Genomic DNA, 15030 nt, shown 5'->3' with positions numbered 1-15030 from the left:
GGAGATGGTCACCCTTACACAACCTACAAGGGAATTTTACCTTCCACGAAGGATCAAAATGTTTGTCAACAAGGGGTGCTTTTGGATTAATAGTTGCACGGTTGGCCTCTCGCTTATCTAACTTCTTCTTCTTCGTCCTCACCTTCTTCTTCTTAGCATCCTGGTTACTGGATTTCAAATTTTCACCAAGCCAAGTAGAAGAAGAGGGTGAAGAAATAGGGGAAGAAGGTAAGGGGTCAACCTGAGAAACATCATGATGTGATTCAAATGAAGGACATGACGGGATAGGAGTTGAGACATTCAGGATCACCGAGGTCGAAAATAACCAGACAGGTAAACCAATGGTTAACCCAGGGAGGGACAATGTTTCCATATAAGGAGCACCAACATTTTGAAAAGAAGGAAAAAGACTAGTATTCCCATCCGAGGGGAACCCTTGACTGGTAGACTCTGGCAATGTTGCCATTGGAATCAACTTTTAAAGAATTCCTAAAGAAGATAATTTTTACCAGGAATATTTCGTGGGAAATTAATTTTAATACACTAAAACAAAACTTTTCCTTTTCATATTTTAAGAGTCAAGAAAAGGACGAAATGTGACTCTATCGCTTTCGATTGGAAACAAGCTCAAAAGGACAAGTGCTCAAATGATATTTTAATTTTAATGAGTCAAAAGATCAAATGACTGCTCTGGATGATCTAGGTAAACAAGATTACTAGGAAACCATGAAATGTAGAATACTTCCTTGAATGTTGTGTTTGGTGTATCACATTTGTAAGGCGGCCAACTCAACTTCCTATGGATAAAGGATTGTAGCCTAAAGGGGTCTCCCATTATATACTTGATGGTATGGGGAGCACAAATCCGTACTAGCATTGTCTAATGCCAAAGCTAACGACAACTTCTAGGATTAAAGACGTTGGAACACATCTCTAGCCTAGACCACTAAATGTGAGCGTTAAGTTTCAATGCTTCCTTAGGATAATTCAATAAATTTTAACGGTTGATCTTGAATTAGGTTTCAATTACAAGGCCCTACCATTGTCATCTAAAAACTCCTATATGCAGCTATATGAGAAGAGATATCTTTGTCTTCGATGAAATTTATCACTAATTAAGAGATAGAGAACGCAAAATTAATGCAACAATCGAAGAATCAAATCTTTCACTAATAAATCTCTCAAATGCACTTAATCTTCCTATAACAACAAAAGAGGTTTCATTTCATTTCCAATTCTTATGGTGATTCAATTCTAGCTTCTCAATAACGCTACTAATGCAATATTCTCGTTTAAGTAAACTAGAATGATGTTCTCCTTTTCATAAAATGCGAAATGAATCTTTCACATAAAGCACTTCAATGAAAATTTTCACAATTCCGAACAAACAAGCATCGATCAAATCCAAAGCATGATAAAAGAAACTAAAAGCAACTTTTTCCCTGAATCAAACAAACCAAACACATAAATGCTTCAATGGATAAACCAAGCAAAGTAATCTATGCTTCGAAAGAGAAAAGAGACACTCAAAATAAGAGAACAAACGAGACTCTTTCACTCATTTAATTGAAAATGAAGCAAGAAAAGAATCCTAGTCACCTCTGGTGAAAGAAGAGAGGTTGAGGGTCAAGACACACTAGCATTGGAATGAGAGAAATTGTGATTTTTTCTTAACTCAGAGACCAATCTGACTGAACAATACTGCAACTAGCGCCAATTGGCACGACCGACACGACTGACTAGTACTACAACTAGTGTTGATGGTTTATTGGCATGACTGCCTAACTAACAACTAGCACTGATCAAGGGATTCAAAGAAAAAATAAAAAAGAACTTCACACAGGGCTAGAGTTAACACATCAGAGGGTGGGCTAAACCAAGCAAGCACACAAAGCAAGCTAAATGAATATTTCTAGTTAGGGAGAAGATGTTCAAAAAAGCTTACGGGGTCAAAAAAACAAGAGCAAAACACACTGGCCAAGATTGGGGTCTAGCCCTAATATTCACTTACAGATATCGTTGTGACTACCTAACTGGCAACAAGCGCATGAGGTTGGTCAGCGCGATTGTTCCTCTGCAATTCGTGTTGGTCAGAACAACTATTAGCCGATTAAACATGTTGTCCGAGGGAACTAAGGAAGAAAAAAAAACAGGGACCATATATGCTACTATGAATTTTTAGACTTAGGCTAGTAAGTAGAAGAAAAGAAACAGAACCAAAGGGAAAACATGAAACTAGCAAAGTTCTCATGAAATCATGAAATCCAAAAAAAAAATATGGGATCTCCCCAATGGAGTCACCAATTTGTGGTGAAGTAAAATTATAAGTGCGGACACAAAGGAATTCCTTTAGCCTGATAATGGGTCTAGCCACAACAGATACATTCTATGGAAGAATTCCTTAGGTTAGAATCAATCAAGAGGGCCTACCTCTTGGTTGCTTATCCTTCTTGATGATGTCCTTGCTTGCTTGCTCCAGGAATCTCTTGCTTCCTTCTTCAAGCTCCTGAAACAAGTAAACCACAACGTAACACAAACATGATAATAGACAAATTGCAATTCAACCTACCTAATGGGTCAAGAAGCATTAACACATGAATATGTAATATTACAAAACATGTAGGAAATCAGTCGATAGTTGCATATATTAATATCAAAGAGAGATTACAACCATTCATCATGACATTGCAGTCTTCCTTTGGTAAGACCGGTTTTCCACACACTTCTGCTAGCATTCCATGATGGCTTCAAAAAACAATAGTCTTAAAGGCTCTTCCCTTTGAGCTTCACTCCAAGCCAAACACACTTCTCCTTCACACAATTACATGGTTACAACTAGTAATAGCTTGCTTTTCTAATCAAAATAGTATACTCACACTCAGCCAACACCCTAACTAGCTCGTGCTTGGGAGGAAGGGAGGTTTATATAGGGAATATGGATGAAAGATGGATCCTCTTCTCATGGGAGAAGGACTTATCCCTTGAGGTAGTTCCATCATTATAGGGGAAAGGAGACCAAACTATCATCCTCGACCCCATCCGACCAAACCATTTACTAGACTTCCATTACGAAGCTTCTAGAGTTGGAAGCTTTGGCTTTAATTTTAAAAAAAATTCCATAACACAACCAACATGATTAGAACATAGCTCAGTTGCACCGATCGACGCAGGTAATAGTGCTAATCTCTACACATCAACGTAGAGGAGACAAAGGTCATTACGACCAGCCTTGTAAAGTGGGTAAAGTAGAAGTTTCAGGGGAAATGGTGCAAAAGGGAAATGATCTGCTCATGAAGAGGGACATAATGGGAGTTTCTTCATGAAGGAAAATCATGCGGGGTTCAATGTAGAGGACCTCCAAGATCAAGGAACAGGGAGTACAGGGACAATGACAAAATGTTGTGTAACAAATCTACATAGACTCTCCACTTGCCATTCATTTTAGGGACAATGACACGTGGGGACACCCATTGACTATCAAAAATTTGATAAATGAAGTTGGCATTCAGGTGTTTGTGTAGTTCTTCTTTCACTACCTCCTTTAGTGCAGAGCTCATACGTCACTGTGGTTGTCTAACTAGATTGCAGGCATCCTTTAAATAAATGTGGTGAGTGCATAAGCTGGGATGGATCCCTTTCATGTTTGTATAATCCCATGCAAATGCCTTTTTATAATTCTATAACAGTTGTAACAACAATCTGTTTTGCTCAATAGTCAGGTTTGGATTGACATTTGGATATTTACATGGTTCTATTTCAACTGGACTGTTGTTGATGTTTGGAGTGGTCTTCATATGTTCAAATCTTGGGTCTTCTACAACATCTTCGTCCCTCGAGTCCTCAATATAAGTAACAGAAAGTGAATTACTAATAAAACTATTTATGATATCATTGTATGTCACATCCTTCAAGTAATGGGCTTTCTCGAGGGTGAGAAGTGGCTAGGAGTAATCTTATTCGTGTTCAAATTCATCCCACAAGGGGTTTCCCGAATCCATACTTGGTTTTGTTGGGAGGTAGAGACTAAGGTTCTTTGTGGCCTGGCCAACTGAAATTATCATAGACCTAGACATACATCCTATGAATGCATCGATGTTGGCTAGCCAAGGCTTCCCTAGAATCAAAGGATTCCCCCCATGTTTGTTTTAGTTTATAAAATAAGGAAGTCAGCTGGATATATCCAAGAATCCACTGTGATCACTACATATTCTAACACTCCCTCAAGTTTGACATGGGACCTATCTTCTACTTCCAACACTGTAGGTGTGTGTCTTAGTTCGTGTAACCCCAAGGTGGTGAAGAGCTCCTTGGTCATTACATTAATGGTTGCCCCTAAATCAATCAATATATTGGCAACGGGCTTATCATTGATGTAAATAGTGACGTGGGATTTCCTAGATCATTATATTTGGTTAAGAGAGGCTGATTAGTCATTAATTTGGACAAATTTCCCATCACATGAACAGTAGCGACGTCCTTAGGCTTCCTCCCAAACTTTTTAACACAGATCTCTTATTTTTTTGTATAAATATGTACATATTTAATAGGCTGCAGTAGAGGAATCTATATGTATAAAGTTTTTAACTCCCTAAGGAAATCAGATTCTGGTTGTGAAGTCGTCCCAACTTCGGCTAATCTTTGGGGATACAGAGGATCCTTAGTTATCATAGTCAAGTCAGGTGTTACAGGTGTATCATCTTTACTCGACTTGGCTATTACAGACACAATAGTCCTTTCTGAGTTAGTTGTTACAGGGGTGACAACATCTTCAATATTTGTGCTACCTTCTTTGGGTGACTCACACTCTTATCCAATGATAATAGGAGAGTGTTTTGGGCTAATCACTTTCCTTGCTCGAAGATCAATTTCATTACATTCGACAGGAGTGATGTAATAAATCTGGCAGGTAGTCAGGGTCTCAATGTTCTGGGCTACCTTATTGTTCGAGTTAGGGTTAGGTTGCACAAGTAATTAGGGTCGTATAGGAGGTGTTTTAAGATTTGGTAGTTGTAATTATTGTTGCATTCACATTGTAGGAGGGGCTCGACCTAGGGAATTTCCTCTCCAATTCTGAGTCCAAGTATATGACTAAGATGGAGGGTATTGGAGAGGTGGAGAGGGGGACCACTAGTCCCAAGGTGAAGGAAACTGTGCTAGAGGAGGAGTAGAATACTAGAAAAGGGAAGTGTTGAGAATTATATATATTATTCCATTGATTAAAAGAAGAGAAGTCTTGAGACATACCCAGGGGTTGTGGTTGCCATGGTTTCCTAGATCCAATGAAATAATAAGGCTGAACTTCCTTACTTGATTATTTGAGCACCACTTTTAGTCTGGGAAGCTCTGGGCAATAGCCTGTAGAATGCTCTAGATAAAATATGTTGCACAAGCTGATGTTATTTACTCTACATTCCTTCAGGGAATACTTCTCCCTGCATTTCGAGAAAAATGCAGCTAAAGCTCTATCAGTGTCATCCCATGTTTTCTCAACTTTTGTCATCATTATTTAGCAGATAAGGTACCGAGGAGATCAGTTTTAAGGTTTTTGAATAAATTTATGATTTCAACTCTAGTCACACCTCTGTTTGGATATTTTTGTATTTCGACAAAGGCATCTCGTACCATGCTTCTTCCTCTGGATGACCCTCTCTAGGATCTTAAGCAGAGATTTATTAGCTCATCAAACGATTCTTGAGATATGTCTCCTTTTCCTAGTAGATTCAAGGTATCAAGGCAGTCATATCTCATGTCCCTTATGAATATGGTTTTCAAGATTTTGGGATCTAAATCACTATGTTTAGATCTCTGCAAGTTATAATGGAATCATTCCACGTAATACTCCAATATTTATTCCTCCTTTTGTGTCATCCTGAATATTTCTTCCCTCAAGTCCCTTTTTTGACAATAGTGCCGATACTTGGATAGGAATGTAGCTTTCATGTTGCCCCATTTCTGAATAGTAGCAGAGCCTAGTCCCATAAACCATCTCAGTGCTTCTCCTTCTAGAGTAGTAGGGAATAATTTCATCTTTTGAGAATCTGAAGTATAATCATAGACCCTGAACAAGACATCAAATTCAAACAAGAAGGTGTCAAGGTCTTCTATAGCCATTCCTTGAAAAGATGGAAGAGCTGGCAAAGGAATGTTTTTCATGGGAGATTCACCCCATCTATCACCTATTGGGAACTCAAAGGTGGTAATGGTGGCATATGTTTTGTTATTGTTATTTTTTCCCCCATTGTTTATCCTCCTATCTCTTGTTGTGATGAGTCTCCTTTTTCAGACCATCTAGGTGATTGTCGTGTGGGTGAAGATTCGTGAGATGATAGCTCAGGCTGCTCCGGGACTGGTTATTTCACCACACTGCTTGAATACGGATATTGATAAGTAAATGAATGCTCTTATGATTCAGGCCCTTGGTGTTCCCCAATATTTTCCCCTTGGCCCTCAAACCTATGGTCTTGACCACAAGTTTCCCCCTGTGGGTACACTAGTTTGAGGATGATGAGGTCCAGAGACAGAGGAACCAGATGCTTCTAGCCTTCCTATGGGGGTAAAAATTTTTGTGGCCCTATTTTTCTTGTATACCCCTACGAGTTTGAATTTTCTTTCTCTTCTTTTGAGATTAGCTCCTAAATAAATGTTTTTCTCCTCAAATCTGTGCTCTTCTTGTTCCTTTTATGACTGAATTTTCATGTGATTTATTAGCGTGGTTTTGTTTTGGTATCTTTGCTACTCCCACACCTTACACATGGACCCTATGTGTGTTTATTTCACACCATAAGTGTCTCAGCTTCTACAATGGTGAGCCCGCTCAGATGTATTAGAGTGAAGCACATGATCTTACCTCTCGTTTTACTGCCCAACGTCTGTAATGTTCAAAACACATCTAAAGAAAATCCAAAAATTTCACACACCCTAAATGTCGTAATGATCACAGTGGTGAGCCTTCCTAGGTATGCTAAAGTGATGCGCAGGTTGTTATCTCTAGTCTTACCTCCAAACACTTGTGCATTACTAACACTATATTAACGAAAAACACTTGGATGATTGTACCATCAACTGCCTTCCCTGGTAACAACGACAAAATGTTGTGTTGATTTAATTACTATTTAATTGACTGAACCGTAACCATTTAATTTTCAACTAGGGTAGGTATGTTTATCTCAAAGGTGTCTACACTATCTATGCTGACACATAACATCCAAGGGTAGAAATAAAGAATGAAAAGAAATGTCGTTGAACCAATTGCAGAAATTAAACACTCATGGAAAAAACAAAAATCATTCTACAGGAATGAAATCACACGTCATGTTTTACCAAGAAATGGGCACACCACGTGTAATATCAATGACTAAGCTAGCTGACAGTTGCAGTGTAACGACAACTTGAGGTGTAACAACAATGGTCTGTAACAACAAATCCTCAAAAAATATTTGTGAATTAACAACACAATTGTCCATCCTTTGGCCTTGAATTCATGGGCAACACCTAAAATAAAAAGAGCCAGAGAACTTCTTCCACACTTACCCTGGTTAGCCATAAAATATATATCACTTCATTCATATTTAAAAAAAAATGACAAAATAATATGTCGCAATAAGAGTTTTTTCTTATAACTAGGAAAAGCGATAATTAGGACGTAAAGCTCGCGGGTTTAAAGGTAAAATGGTAAAAAATAGGGGAAAGGGGTATCTAAAATATGCCCAAAAGTTGCACTCAACAGAGATGTTTTGAGTATGTACCCAGTTTTACAATAGTTCAAGGATGTACTTCCTGAGGATATTTCAGAGTTTCCACCTCACAAGGTGGTAGAATTTTCTATTGAGCTGGTGCCAGGGGAAACTATGGCATCAAAAGCAACTTACAGGATGAGCGCACCTAATTTGGGGGAGTTGAAGCTATAGTTGAAGGAAATGTTGGACAAGGGGTACATTAGGCCAAGTGTATCACCATGGGGCACACCGATATTGTTTGTGAAGAATAAATATGGTACTCAGATTATGCATTGACTATAGGGAGTTGAACAAAGTGACCATCAAGAACAGGTATTCGTTACCGAGGATTGTTGACTTGTTCGATGAGTTGAAGGGAGAAACAGTGTTCTCGAAGATTGATATGAGATCTGGATATCATTAGGTATGCATCAAAGAGGAGGACATTGCCAAGACAACTTTCCATACCAAGTATTGGAATTATGAGTTTGTTGTAGTTCAATTTGGCTTAACTAATGCTCTAGAAACATTTATGTGCTTGATGAATAGTGCATCGCATCTGTACTTGGATAAATTTATTATTGTGTTCATTCATGACATATTCGTATATTCTAAAAATGAGGAAGAACATGTTGAGCATTTCGGAGCATTGTTGAGGTTGTTGAGAGAGCATCAGTTGTATGCTAAGCTCAACAAGTGTAGTTTATTTCGCACTGAGGTACACTACTTGGGACATGTTTTCTCCAAGGAGGGCATTCTAGTAGATCCAGAAAAGATAAGGGCAATCATGGAGTGGGTAACTCCTAAGAATGTGGATGAGGTGAGATCTTTTATGGGGTTGGTAGGATATTATTGGATTTTCATCAAGAAATTCTCATAGATTATTTATCTTATCACATCGTTGCAGAGGAAAGGTAAGAAGTTCGAATGGAAAAAGGAGTTTGAGGCTAGTTTTAAGCAACTTAAGCAATTTTCGACATATGCACCTGTGCTAAATATTGAAGATCTGAAAAAAGAGTTTCTAGTATGCACAGATGCCAACGATAAAGGAATTGGTGGAGTCCTTATGCAAGATGTATAGATGGTATGCTATGAGTCACAGAAAGTGAATGAGCATGAGAAGAAGTATTCCATGCATGATCTTGAATTGGAAGTGATTATACATGCATTAAAGATGTGGAGATACTATCTCTTAGGCAACAAGTTTACATTGATAAGTGATCACAGTGGTTTGTGATACCTATTTGACCAACTGAATCTGACTGGTAGGCAGGCTCGGTGGTTGGATATGATCAATGAGTTTGATTTTTAGATCAGGTACATCAAAGGCAAAGAGAATAGAGTGGGAGATGGTCGTAGCAGGTCGATACAGGTAAAACACTTAGAAGCTATGAGCTCCTATGAGATAGACTTACAGGATAGGATCTCATAGGCAAGTTAGCAGGATATCAAAAATATGGAGATTATGCACAGGTTGCAGAAGAGTACTGGTATAGGTATAGGTAGTGGTACAAGTATAGGTATAGGTGCAGGTACACAGGATGTGGACTATTTCCTTACAACAGATGGATTGGTTAGATTCATATACATGATATATGTGTCAGAGAGTAGTGAGCTCAAGAAGGTTATCTTGAGGGAGTTTCATGTGAAACCATATTTGTGTCATCTAGGTTATTAATAGACATTAACAACAATGAAAAGATTTTATTATTGATCGAATCTAAAGAGGGATGTAATAGAGTTTGTGGCTAGGTGTTTTCATTGTCGGTGTGTGAAGATAGAGTGTAAACATATAGGTGGACTCCTACAGCTGATTGTAATTCCATAGTGGAAATGGGAGGTCATTTCCATGGACTTCATCACAGGGTTTTCAAGGACAGTGAGACAATATGATTCCATAATGGTTGTTATGAATAGGTTGAAAAAGATTGCACACTTCATTCCAGTGAATTCTATATTCTCGGCTAGCAATGTACCATAGGTATTCATCAGAGATGTAGTCAGATTTCATGGTGTTTCGAAGAAGATTATGTCAGACAGAGATGCAAAGTTTACTTCCAAGTTTTGGAAGGAGTTATTTGCAGGTTTGGGCACAAATTTGGCCTTCAGTACAACTTATGATCCGCAAACATATGAACAGTCAGAGAAGGTCAACAAGATATTTGAGGACATGTTGAGGATGTATGTGATGCATAAAAAATTAAAGTGGGAAGATTATCTTCCACTGTTAGAGTTTGCTTAAAACAACGGGTATCAGGAATCTTTGAAGATGAGTTTTTTTGAGGCATTGTATGGGTGGAGTTGCAACACTCATGTTAGTTGGAGTGATCCAGTTAACATGTTTTTGATTGGAGAAGACATGTTGACTGACATGGAATAGGAAATGTAGGTTATAAAGAAGAATCTAACGACATCACAAGATAGGCAAAAAAGCTATTCAGATCAGAACAGGTTGTTCAAGGAGTTCAAGGTTGGGGAACAAGTGTATTTTCACATCAAGCCAAAGAACATCTCCTTACGGATTGGATCATGTGCCAAGATGGCACCACAGTTTTGTGGAGCCTTCAATATCACTGAGACGATTAGGCCAGTATCCTATCGACTTGCACTTCCTTCGCCGGGAAAATTCCATGATGTTTTCCATGTGTCATTGCTTAAAATGTATGTTAGGGATGTTGATCATGTGACTGAATGGTCTATATTGCAAGTGGAACTAGATGGAGAATTCCACGCGGAGCCTCAGTGTATATTGTAGAAAAAAGTGCTCATGCTCTAGAACCGAGAAATAGAGCAAGTTAAGTTGCAATTGAAGTACCTTGGGCCCAATGAAGCTTCATGGGAGATGGAAGATCAAATGCAGGCTATGTATCCTTCCTTGTTTTTCGGTTGAGGCAAAGCAATTTTGGTATGGTGTTTTGGTATATGTTTTTTTATATGTTTTGGTGATGTTTCTATATGTACATATGTATATGGATGTAAATACTGCCATGAGTTGTGTTATAATACTCCAATAAGTGGTATGGGTGTCATGTCATTATGATGTTATGTTTTCATGTTGTTTTGCTTCTTAGCAAGTTGATCATTATAAATACTACACAACGCTAAGTTATAAATATCCATCGATAGTATAATTTTCTTACAACAGATTTGTGGTTATAGGTGTTATTGAACACCGAAGATGGTGTTCCCCCAAGAGGGAAGGTTCTGTAACAACCCTGATGAAAATTCCATGTAATAAAATTTAATAAAGGAAAAATAATAACCACAATTGATGGGACACTTATTCAAAGCTAAATATTGGGAAAACCATCTTTGTGTGGGTGTTCATTTGGTTATTAATGGCTAAGGAAATTGTGAAAGGCAATGGCTAAGGCTTTGGAAAGGCAAAATGGCATTTTGGCACATTTATTTATGAAAATAAAGGAAAATATGAGAAAAAGCAGGTGAAAGGACACAAGTTGCATGTGAGGAGGAAAATGAAGGAAAATAATGGAAAATGAAGAAAATAGAGGCCCCATTCATAAAAAGGCTTATGAGGATCAATTGGTAACCTTCTGTCAGTTCAGTTTTGGAGCTCTCTTATTATTCTCTGTCTCTCTCATATTCATGGAGACCTAAATTTTTCTTGGAGAACTCTTGGAGGGTGTGGAATAATTGGATTCTTTGAGAAATAAGGCAAAGGAAGAGCAGGAAAGTCAAAGAGGACATAGGGATCGATAGCTACATTAGATTTTGCTTGTGGGTACCGAGCTGGATGCATTTTTTCCCCACTAGTTTTTGCATGCATGGAATATGCATGTGGTTGTTGATTGTGATATGTCATGGGCATGGAGGATGGACAAGATTGATAGTGGATTGCCTAGCCTTGCCGTTTCCTGGATAGCCATGGTGATTGTGGATTTTGTTTCCTTGTTTTGTTTTGGTTGGTTGTCATGTTTCCTTAGCTTGGGTTGAGTTATTAGTCCTAGAATGCCTAGCTGGAAAAACACTACGGAAGCCCCATAATAAGTTGGGTTGAGCTACTAGTCCTGGAAGCCTATTTTAGACAAACGTTGTGGAAGCCCTTATTTGGATGAGCTACTAGTCGTGGAAGCCCTGGTTGGACAAACGATTTGGAAGGTCAGTAAAAGTTGTGGGTTGAGTTACTAGTCCTGGAAGCCTTGGTTGGACAAATGCTTTGGAAGCATTGGAAGGCTTGGATACAGACCAATTTGATGATGGTTTTGTGATTTATGACCGTGAGGTGGAAACACTGTTTGATGGGTTGAGGTGGATGGACTTGGAAGCCCTCTATGGTTTTGGATTGATGTTTTCTATGAGATCCCACATTCATGCTTGGAATATTGCATGGGGGTGAATGACTATAGAGAGATTTGGTTCAGCGATTCTATGGTTGGGTGGAACGTGGAAGTCCCATCCCAGGTTTGGATTTTTCATCATCAATATGAGGTCATTTCCCCTTATATTTATGAGTATTATACTGGATTATATGTGTTTTATATGGATGCGATTTCATTGGTATTTCTTCTGCTATTATACTGGTTATATATGTGTTTTATGATAGTAGCAATGTATGGCTCTCAGGGCTCTGGGCCTGGAAAAGTGGTTCAAATCCTAGTGACGCTGGTACAACACTGACAAAAAAGAGTCCCTAGACAATGACTGGCAGGCCTCTGAGAGTGTTGAGAGGCTATTGGATGGTGGCATACCCATAGCATGAGAGCGTTTAGAGGCAAAGTAGTCCAAAATGTTAGTGGGACCTAGGGTTTGGTTGGCAGAAAGGTTGGGTGGGTTCTTGAGGGTCCTAATGCTAATGTTGGATGTCTGTATGGTGTGCTTCTATGATTTCCACTTCCTTAACATAACTTAAGAGGTTGAATCATATCATAGTTCCCTTTCATCACATGTTTACCCTAGCTGGTTGATTGCTTGGGTAGATATGGGATGAGGGTGTTACAATCATCCTTGTTCCACTTGATCTACTAATCCAAGATATGATATCTTGAGAATTTTTCCCATATTTTACACTTCCTCTGGAATACTGTTTACATAATTCACAAATTTCCTCATATGTTAATTGAGAAACATCTCCTGCACCCATTAAATTCAATGTCTCTAAACAATCCTCTCATTTCCCATTGAAAAAGAGAATATGTAAGTTTTGTTTAGTTCTTTGCAAAGTTTATTAGAATCGCTTCATATAGTCTTCTAGGCTTTTTCCATCCGCTGAGACATTTTAAAAATTTCTTCCTTAATGTCCCTAAGTTTGCAATAGTCTTGGTATTTAATCAAAAATTTATTTTTCATATCATCCCAAGGTTGGATAGTGTTTCCCCCTAATACCATAAACATTGCATCTTTGAATGTGGTAGGAAAACATTTTAACTTTTTGGGCATTTATTGAGCAATCATAACTTCGACAAAGAACATCAAAATAAAATATGAAAGTGTCAGCATCTTCCTTATATAAGCCACGAATGTTTGGAAGAGCAGAGACAACAATAATTTTCATTTGTACTATAGCTTTGGGATCCTAAATGGAAAATTCAAAAGTGAATGGTTTTTTCTTTTCTTTAGGTTTGTTAACTTCCTCATCTTCCATCTTTTCTTCTTGTGTAGTTTCAAGAGTTTTAATTTTTTTGGATCCTATAGAACATTCAAATTCCTCTTCAAAATGGGTTTCTTTACTTTTGGTGTCTCTAGCCTAATGATGGCCTTACGATACTATAAGAAAAAGTGACCTTTGGAAGATTCCCTTCCGGGCTTGCGAGCACGCTGTCAGGAGTGCTCCCCACCATACCTCGTGTGGGGTTTTGTAACACCCATTTTTTTTCTTTTTTTCTCCGTACCTATTTTGTTTTGAATGCATTTATCATTATATAATATAAAGGAAAAGGGTGCCTAAGTTACTGAAAGGTGAAATTACAACCCCTTTTGTCATTTCTAGCCCTAATTTCATTTATAATATTTATGTGAGAAGTCTTGAATCCTTGAGAGCCTCTCCAACAATGACCCCAAAAATGATGAGCGTTTTTATTGATTTTGAATATTTTTAATTATACATTGTATTTTAATTGTCAATCGAGTTAGTAGACTTGTGAGACCCCAAAGCAATATAAATACATGATGAGACTTTTCACTTATTAAGTGACTTATACTAAATGTATAGGAATGGTGGTTTTATTAAAAAAGTCCTACTTCTAAAGCTCTAACTTGGTGGCTCCTCAGTTACCCAATATATTTAATGGGTAAGATCAATGTAGCTTGAAAGTGGTATAAAATATTTTAATTATTTATTTTATAGCAAGTTAATATGGTATAATCCTTTTAAAAAGAAAAACTAATCACCAAAACATTCCTAACAAACCAAAGGAAAATTATTATAATACTTTGCATCCATACTAAACTACATTATCAAATGAAACACATTCAAAATCAAAGAAATACATTCAAAAATACGTGCGCGCATGTGTGTGGGTCGAGACTTCAATATCACATTCGTAGATAGTGATAGTTGAGAGTTATTCAACTTTCATTGAAGCTATAATCAAACAATAACTATGTAAATAAAAAATTATTTGAATGATATATAAAACAACTAATCCAATCACACAAAAACCACTATGGCACGTTACCACACCTTGACCTCAAGGCTTGGTTCGTGCCTCTATTCTTTCAATTATTAAGCATGGAATGATGAAAAATAAATGAAATATCAACACATACTCCAACACAAAGCACAACTATTAGATTGAACCTTCCCCTATCACTCAAACACAATAAACTTATTATTATATCTCAAGGATAAAAGGTAGAAACAACAGTGTATGCACTATGAGCGTGTTCTCCTTTATATAAAGTTTACAAAATAAACAATTGGAACTCTAAGGGTTCGACACCATCTATGCTAACCGATTGAAAACAAAAACTCAAAAAATATTACAACCATACATCAGCTTCAATCATGGATCAACCAGTTCATACTAATATTAGCCTTGAGAGATATGAACTAGAGATGGTTCAAGAAAATTATATATCCTATAATTAACACTTTGGATCAAGTAATCTCTGAAACGTATGATTGATCGAGAAGACGTATATCGACAGTAACCCAATTTACCTGAACAGTTATAAAAATCCGAGATGATTTCTAACGGTTGGGATATCAAGGTGATTTATCCATCGCCAGATAACCGCTTCCTCGGAATAGAATTGAGCTCATACAAGGTATCTTTTTGAGGTATATTAACATAATTTCCTCTCAAAATCCTCATAAAAAGTCAATAGAATTGATTCTAAATTGTAATTGTTTCCC

Source organism: Pinus tabuliformis, chromosome 1_2 (assembly GCF_031772625.1).
Source record: "Pinus tabuliformis cultivar Carrire ecotype Pingquan chromosome 1_2, CPIR1, whole genome shotgun sequence".
In the NCBI taxonomy this organism is placed as follows: Eukaryota; Viridiplantae; Streptophyta; class Pinopsida; order Pinales; family Pinaceae; genus Pinus; species Pinus tabuliformis.
The sequence above is the reverse complement of the archived record's forward strand: the minus strand, read 5'-3'. Positions refer to the sequence as shown.